We start from the raw sequence: 9,679 nt of genomic DNA on the forward strand, positions 1-9,679 counted from the left end.
ATGTTCACATTTACAAACACCCAAGCCCTAGGTGGAGGAAAACTCACCCAGGCGGGAATCGAACCCGCGACCCTTGGAATGGCAGACGAGGACGTTACCCCGCCGCCACCGGGGTCGACGTATTCTTAAAATTTGATGGAAAGGGCTCAAACTACCCTCAAGGCGGCTGATTCCATTCAGCAATACTTCTGATTAAGAATGCTTGTCTGGATTTTTTCTGTTGTTTTTTGTGTTCTTATTTTTATTTTAAAATTGTAGTCTTTTTTCCCTTTTAAACTTGGTTATTCTTTCTCCTTCCAAAAATATTTTGTTACGAGAGACAAGAGAAATATTTGGTTGCCAGATCCACCCAAAATCTACATTAATTACCTTTTATAAGGAGGGCAAAAAGGGTCAATCCAGGCTCAGGCTCTGCTTCTATCTCCTTGAAAGGGATAATCTGTTAAGTGCCAATTATTTTGTGTGTGGCAGGAGTTAGCCCTCAAGCCTACTTTTGGCCACAAATAATTTTCCTCCCCAGTATAGTTGAACCAACATATTATGAACTCTCGTCATGTGTAGAAAAATTCCATCTTAAATCTATCCGTTCTACTCTTAATCTATTTTTTAGACATGATATCTCTTACCGCAGTATGATTGGGTTAATGATACATTTTCAACATCATTGCTAAATGGACATCCTATCAAATTATGCAAGAGGCTTAACCTATAATTAAAACTTCACTCTGTCAAGTTTTTAAAATTGATTTACTTGTTAAGATAGGTTTTCGATAGGCACGACTGCCTTTCCATTCTTGAATTCAAATTGAAATCAAAGTAATCATTTGCCCTGCTCTCTATCCTCTTATTGATGACCCTAAGAACTGCATTAACTCTGGGTAAAATTAATTTATTCTTCTGTAGTCCTCACATGATGTAGCCTTTATCTTTTTTGGAATAGGAACTAACATTGATCTCACAAAGTCTTTTGGCCAGATTCCTTTGTCACAGATGCTACGAATCAGTCCTCACATTCCTCACACATTTTCCGAAACCTTTTACTAGTTCCGCAGGAATGTTGTAACATTTTTAGGACCCTTAATGCCCTTTCTACCTCATCATTGAGTAAGCCTGGCCCTAAGCTATCTTCATCTACGTCATGTTCTCTTTCTCTGTCTAAGCTTGCTGGCATAAGTTCTTTCCCACGCAGGTTGTCTATATATTCCTTCCATCTTGGATCTTTTCTGATTCTACTATTATTTTACCTGACCACCACGATTGTTAATCTCATGATTTTTATGATGGACAGTAAAGAGAAAATTAGTCCTCGCAACTACAGGACTTGGCCCAATCGGTCATGTGTTGTGTCCGGTAATGGTAAAGGTAAGGCTTCCATGGTCATCATCTAATGAAAGTCCAGCAAAGCAAAACCGACAGCAGTAGTGCAAAAGAAGAAGTCTCAATAAGTTAGGATAGGAACTTTGAATGTTAGGACAATGTTGAGGACATGAAAATTAGAGATTATAAAGCAAGGGATGGAAAGAGGAAATCTAGATGTTTTTGATCTATGCAAGGTGAGGTGGAAGGATAATGAGGAATTTCCGAAGTAATAGTTATAGAGTAATACAGGTGTACCTGTATACCGTGGAGGGGAAAAGAGCCACAAAGGGGTTGCCATGATACTGAATAAAAAGTTAGGAAGAAGCGCAATCAACATAGATCAAGCAACAGATAAAATATTATTAGCGGAATTGACCAACGTGGTCATTGTTCAGGTAGAAGTCAAGAGGGTATGAGATCAGTTGGAAGATATAATTGCATGTGTTCCTCCAGGGAAACACTTGATAGTGATGGGGGATTGGAATGCGATGGTAGGTGAAGGAAGAGATGGTAATGAGGTAGGGGACTTTGGTTTAGGTACGAGATATGACCACAAGGAGAAAGCAATAAAATTCTGCAGGAGACAAGAGTCATCATCAGCAATTGATTTAGACACCACAAAAGGCATAGGTATATAAGGAAACTGCAAGGTTACTCAGAAAGGAATCAGTTAGATTATTTTATAACCATAACATAGTTTCCTGGGAGCGGATACAGACAATGATCGCATTTAGTAGTTATGAAGTGTAGCGTCCAAAGAAAAAAGATAAGGCAGGGTCTGTGGGTAAGGAAATATTAACTGCATTGACAAGGAAGGAGTATCAGCTGGCAATAGAGAAAATCACGAGTGAGGGAAAGGAGATAAGTACTATGGAGAAAAAAATGGGAATATATGAAAAAAGGATATCGAAAGCTTAAAAAGTAACTTGAAGAGCTGTTAATAGGAAAAGGACAAGGAAGCCATGGATCATTGATGAGACAATTAGAAAGATAAATGAGAGAAGGAAAAGGAAGAATGTAAATACAGACTTAGGTAGAAGGAATTACAAAGAGTTAAATAATAAATTGAGACGGGTAACAAATAGAGCAAAAGAAGCATGGTGGAAGATGCAGTGCGAATATGGAAAGTTGCAGAGGAAGGGTGAAATTGCTATACAAGAAAGTTAAAACACTATTAAAGGTAAGGTGAGGAAATCTGCGTTATCAGTTCTAAACAGTTTTATAGGTTATTTCATGATTGTGGTAGGTTTTTGAAGGACGCAACTACTAACAATTTCCCTTTTCTCTCCTAACAAATCCCCAACTTCCTTCTTACAACCAAGCCCCTCGACTTCTTTCTCCTTATGCCTGCTCTGTGGCATGTACTTGCATACCTGAGCAATGACCAAGTTTGTCGGTTCCACTTTTACTGCTAATAATTATATTATATCAGTTGTTTTCTCTATGTTGACTCAGCCTACCCTTCTATGCATATTATGGCAACCCCTCGCTGGCTCTTGTCCTCAACTCTGCATATTATTACTGCAGGGAATCCCATTTTCTTTCTATCTTGTTTCCTATGGACATAAATTGTTTAAATTTCCTCCTTCCAACTCTCGCTATAATTTTCCTGCCCTCAACATTGTCCTAAGATATTAAGTTCCTATTCTGCCAAGTCTGCCTCTTATCATGTTTCACAGTACTTTTCCCCGCCCCCACACTACAGGCCAAGTCTTGTAAAATACTTAAACACAGGCACTATTATCATAAGTTATGGATTAGCCCAATTAGAAAAGATTACAATTTATTCACTGTTGGCCCACGGAGTCATCTACAAATCCATTCCTCTGAACTTATCCCTTAAATCACTTGTGAAGTGACACGTATGTTCGGTTCTTTGGAGTAAAACCTGTGAAAAGGAAGAACAAAAATGAGATTGAATAAGAATTAAGCTCTCATATATTTCGATAAATGTTTTCCCCAGGCATTCGGAATTAGAATTTCAAGGTGAAGGTTTCAACTTCGTGAAGTGAATCCAACCCTACCTGTTCACTCCGTCTCACTGAAAGCAAGTTACCAACTGAGCGAGTGTTTCACTTGTCAGGTGAGAGGTGGCATAGCATCTCCCATACCTCCCACCTCCACAAATATTTCTGGTGTGGGTACTACAGGGTCGCACCCAAAAGTGGTAGGACTGATTTTTTTACAAAAATTTTATTGACGAAATACTTACATCGACTTAATAATCTTCAAAGTATGCTCCTTGAGCTGCTACACAATTAGTATAACGTTGCTCCCATTCCCCGTACGCCCGCTGGAAATTTTCTTTGGGGATGCCGTTGATGACCCTCGTCGAAGCCTCTTGAACGGCCTTTATCGAGTCAAAACGTCGTCCCTTGAGCTGTCTTTTCAACGGGGGGAAGAAGAAGAAGTCCAGTGGTGCCAGATCGGGAGAATATGGCGGGTGCGGCAACGTGGCACCGCCATATTAGGCCAGGAGCTGTCTGACGACGAGCGCGCCATGGCACCGCGCGTTGTCATGATGAAGCACCCAGCAGTTTGCGATGGCCGGTCGGACTCTTTTCACGCGTTCTCGGAGGCGGGTGAGCACCTGCACGTAAAAGTTCGCATTCACAGTCTCCCCTGGTGGAGCAAACTCCTTGTGAACCACTCCATGACGGTCGAAAAACAATCAACATCGTTTTGATTTTTGATTTGCTCATGCGAGCCTTTTTTGGACGTGGGGACGCGGAAGTGTGCCATTCCGCGGATTGTCTTTTCGTTTCGGGGTCATATTGAAAAACCCATGTTTCATCACCAGTTATCACATTGTCCAAACAATTTTCATCTCGGTGCAAATTGGCTAACACTTCTTCGGAAATGTGCACGCACGTTGCCTGTCGGTCGACACTCAGAATTTTCGGCACCATCTTGTCGCACACCTTGCGCATGGCCAAATCCTGTGAAATAATGCGTTGGATGTTGGATGCAGACAGACCCAACTGGTCTGCAATTTCTTCACTGGTTAAGCGTCGGTCTGTGTTCAGCAGTGTCCTCCCTCTGTCCACATTTGTGTCAGTTCTTACCGTCGACGGCCGTCCGGAGCGATGGTCGTCTTCAACGAGCTCCCTACCCTCTTTAAACAACTTGTGCCACTCAAATACTGTGGAACGGCTTGAGGCAGTGTCCCCATAAGCCTGCTTGATCATATCGAGGGTCTCAGTTGCCGTCTTCCGGAGTTTCGCACAAAACTTCACGGAATAACGTTGCTCTAAATTCAGATTCATTTTATTTTTCGACGCGGACAAAAAACTTGCTTCACTAAAAACGGTGTCCCCACTCAACGGCCGCCCGCAGGCGTCTGAGGTTGGTGTCGGTCTGTTGCTAAGAGCCCCCTCCACCTTACCCTGCCAGGCAGACCCCCCTCCACCGCTCCGTTCGCTCCAGAGAAAATCAGTCCTACCACTTTTGGGTGCGACCCTGTATGTGGCAGGATTTATTTATTGGAGAGTCTGGTTGGATTGGATTAATACTTGTGTTCCAAGTGATCCACGGGTGAAGGTTGCATGCCTTTTGAAAATTCTAATAGATCCACATTGGCAACAGAGGTCACGTTATGATTGCATCAACTGAGCATTCACACTGAAGTGTGCTCAGAGCAGATTAATTTTTTTAGGTCAGACCATATATTGATGCAGCAGACCATAGATTGATGATGCAGCAGCTTCTGAGAATACCAGTTACCCACGCACAATGACTCTGAGGGTCTGACTGGCTGTGCTAACTGATGAAGACATCTGATATGTCTATCCATTAATATAATTGTCTCTGGTGCGACTTGGTGGAAAATATTCATATTGAAATTGAAAAATAACTAGATTGGCTTTTCCACATGGAAAAGTTATTTACAACCCAGGTTTCCTTATAGTAAGAGGGTGGTCCCAGAAGTACCCGACCCAACAAAGAAAACACAAAAATTTTGGAAAAAATGTATTTATTTTTCAACATAATCTCCTTTCAGCTCTATATGATTTTCCCAGCGATGCTCATCAAGTTTGATACCCTTTTTATTGTAAGAACTGCTTTGCTCATTAAAATAGCAATCAACTACCAACATCCTTTCTTCATGGTTGGAAAATCTTCGACCACCGAGCCATTTTTCTAGTTTGCGAGCAGAAAATAATCCGAGAGGGCTAAATCTGGCAAATAGGGCGCATGAGGTAGCAATTCAAACTTTAATTCATGAATTTTGGCCATCACAACAACAGATTTGTGAGCTATTGCATTTTCTTGATGAAACAACACTTTCTTCTTAGCCAAATGCGGCCACTTTTGCTGGATTTCTTTGCTCAAATGTGGCAATAAGTTTGTATAATACTCGCCATTGAGAGTGTTTCCATTTTCAAAATAGTCGATGAAAATTATTATTATCCCGTGGTCATCCCAAAAAACCAACGCCATGATCTTGCCTGCAGATGAAATTAGCCTTCTTTGGAGGCGGTTCTCCCTTTCAAATTCATTGTTTTGATTGTTCTTTTGTCTTGGGTTTGAAGCAATGGACCCATGTTTCATCCATAGCTATCAAACAGTGCAAAAATTCTGATTTGTTGCTGTGAAACTTGCTAAATGCTCAACTGAAACATCTTCACGACACTGGTTTTGCTTGAATGTGAGCAAATGCAGCACCCATCTTGCACACAGATTTCTCATATCCAAATCTTCAGTTAATATGTGATGTACCACACTTTTTGAAATGCCTACTCTGTCTGCTAGCTCGTGCGCTTTCAGTCAACAATCTTCCAGTATCACTTTGTGGATTTTCATCACGCTTTCTGGAGTCATCACCTCATTCGGTCAACCAATGCGATGCTCATCTTGACAGCTCGAACGGCCTCGTTTAAATTCTGCTACCCAATATTTTACTATTGTAAACAAAGAAGCAGACTCACCCAGGGTCAGAATCCAGTTCAGCTATTATAGCAAACCTTTTCCAACATTGTATTAGTCCCTCCTCCCAGCTTGCTACTTCATCACCATTACCAACCCTCCTCCTCTGCCTCCAACCATAAATCTTCCCCCCCTCTTCCTACCTCAACCAATCCTCCCTCCCACCTCTTGCCCTACGCCCAGAGATAATTATACTGTTTTTGACCAGTCAATATTACCTGAAGATGTTATACTTTGATGCGAAACCTGGGTCGTCAATAAATTTTCTTTGTGGAAAGGCCAAGTTAGTTATTTTACAATTTAAATGTCTATCCATACTAATCTATAAATATCATGGAAGTACTAATAATATTCTTTGAAATTTATTTGTAAAATGAGCAATAAGTGTTGATGTTTAGAAATTCCTTGTGGCTACATGTCATGAAACAATTCCCTAGTGAATCCTTTGATTAAATCATTGTTATCATTTAGCTATGGCTGCAAATATATTTTTTAAGGTAATCTACCAGTTAAGGTAGGTTTTTCGATGGACACAACTACCAAACAAATATTTTATTACTCCTAACAAAACACAAAATCCATCATCCTACTCTATATCAGGTCCCTCTTCATCTCTGAGTACTTTCTTCCTCCCTTCATCCCGTCCAACATCCCTATCCTGTTCCTTCCCTTTCCTCTTTTGCCCAACATTCTACCCTCTATCACAGCCTTCAACATCCCACTGCCGGCCAACACCCCCTTCATCCACTTTTCCTGCCTCCATAGGATTGCTCCCAACAAACCCCTCTCTTCACCCACCATACCAAGTACTTCCTCATTTGTTTTCTTCTCTGTCCATTTCACCTTCTCCATTCTTCTCCATACCCACATTTCAAAAGCCTCCAATCTACGTCTATCCTCCTGCTTCAATGACCACGTTTCCGCACCGTACATAGCTACGCTCCATATCAAAGTTTTTACAAGTCTTTTCTTAACATCCTTACTCAGAGTCCCCGTCATCAACTCCCTCCTCCTTGTGAAAGCCTCTTTGCCTAGCGCAATTCTTCTCCCCACGTCCCTACTACTTTGACCGTGTTGGTCCAAAACACTACCGAGATACGTAAACTGCTCTACCTGCTCTAGTTTTTGCCCTCCTATTTTAATGTTAAGCTTGGCCTTTTTCTTTCTAGAAAATCGCATAACCTTTGTTTTATTAATATTGATTCTCATCCCATACCTGTCGCACTGAATTTCCAATTCACTCAGCAATGCTTGCAGCCCCTTGGCTGACTGACAAACTAAAGCTTGGTCATCAGCAAACCTAACTGATTTTACGAATTCCCCGCCCACTTTCATTCCTACCTCGAGTTCTTCCAATGCCTCTTTAATCATTTCCTCTGCATACAGGTTGAACAGCAACGGTGATAATGGGCAACCCTGCCTTACACCCCTTCCTAACACTGCCCATCCTGACTCCCCGTTTCCCACCCGCACCTGAGCAGTCTGAGACATGTACAGGTTGCGGATTAGCCTCCTTTCCCTCCAATCTATTCCTATTTTCTGCAATATACTCATTAGTTTTTCCCAATTCACCCTATCAAACGCTTTTTCGAAATCTACGAAACAGGCAAATACCTCCTGGTTGTGTTCTATATTCCTCTTGATTAGTGATCTCATTACTGCAATCACATCATGTGTACCTCTCCCCTTCCTGAAACCAAACTCGTCATTCCCTAAGTAATCATTTGCCCTACTCTGTATCCTTTTGCTTATGATCCTGAGAACAACTTTAGCTGCGTGGGATATCAAACTAATTGTCCTATAGTCCTCACATGACGTGGCCTTTACCTTTTTCGGAATAGGAACTAAAACTGATATCACAAAGTCTTCCGGCCAGATTCCCTCCTCATAAATACTACGGATCAGCCCATATAGCCTCTTCCTCCCACATTTTCCTAAGCATTTTAAAAGTTCCACGGGAATGTTATCTACCCCCACGGCCTTATTTAGTTTCATCTCCCTTAATGCCCTTTCTATCTCATTGTCTAGTATGCCTGGACCTAAGCTGTCTTCCTCTATGTCATTTTCTTTTTCAATGTCTAACTTTGTTGGTCTGAGTTCCTTACTATACAGTTCTTCTATATACTCCTTCCATCTCTCTTGGATCTTTCCTGCGTCAACTATTACCTTACCCGCCTCATCTCTAACTGTTAGCATAGCTCTTCCTTTTTTACTTCCCGATAACGATTTAACTTTGCTGTACAGCGCACCGATTTCACCCTTCCTCTGCAGACTTTCCAAATCCTCGCACTGCGTCTTCCACCATGCTTCCTTTGCTTTATTTGTTGCCCGCCTCAATTTATTGTTCAATTCTTTGTACTTCATTTTGCCTAATTCTGTATTTATATTCTTCCATTTTTGCCGCTCATCCATTTTTGTAATCATCTCATCCGTGATCCATGGTTTCCTAGTCCTTTTAGCGTTAACGGTTCCAATAGTGTCTTTTGCGGCTTTAGACAACCCTTCCTTGATCATTTTCCATTTTTCTTTGATAGTACTAAGCCCTTTACCATCCTCCATGATTTTCTCTACCGCCTGTTTGTATTCCTTCCTTTTCAACCCATTTAATGCTTCTACATTCCATTTTCTAACTCGCCGCCCCTGCCTTATCTTTTTGAAACGTACGCTACATTTCATAACAACTAAATTGTGGTCTGAGTCCGCATCCGTTCCCGGGAAGCTGTGCGAATTTATCACACTGTTCCTAAACCTGTGTCTAACCAGGATATAATCTAGCTGATATCTTCCTGAGTCACCTGGCATTTTCCATGTATACCTGCGTCTTTTGTGGTGTCTAAACTAAGTGTTGGTGATGACTAACCCCTGTCTCCTGCAAAACTCAACTGCTTTCTCCCCGCGGTCATTCCTCGTGCCTAAACCGTAGTCCCCCACCTCATCACCATCTCTTCCTTCGCCTACTGTCGCATTCCAATCCCCCATCACTATCAAATGTTTCCCTGCAGGAACACACGCGATCATGTCCTCTAACTGATCGTATATCCTATCGACCTCTTCTTCCTTATGGTTGCTCGGTGGCATGTATACCTGAATAATAACTAAGTTCGTCGGTTCTGCTTTTATCTCCACTAGTAGTATTCTATCCGTTACCTGCTCTATGTTGACTACCCTTCTTCCTACCTCTTCATTTAATACTATGGCAACCCCTCGTTGGCTCTCGTCCCCACCGCTGTATATTATTCTATACTTATCACTCCAGTAATCCCCGCTATCTTTCCATCTCACCTCGCATAGCCCTAAAATATCTATATTTCCCCTTTCCATCTCTCGCTTAACATTCTCCAATTTCCCTGTCCTCTTCATTGTCCTAACATTCCACGTTCCTATTCTAACTAAT

Source organism: Hetaerina americana, unplaced genomic scaffold, assembly GCF_022747635.1.
Source record: "Hetaerina americana unplaced genomic scaffold, ioHetAmer1.1.p SCAF_9, whole genome shotgun sequence".
Taxonomy (NCBI): Eukaryota; Metazoa; Arthropoda; class Insecta; order Odonata; family Calopterygidae; genus Hetaerina; species Hetaerina americana.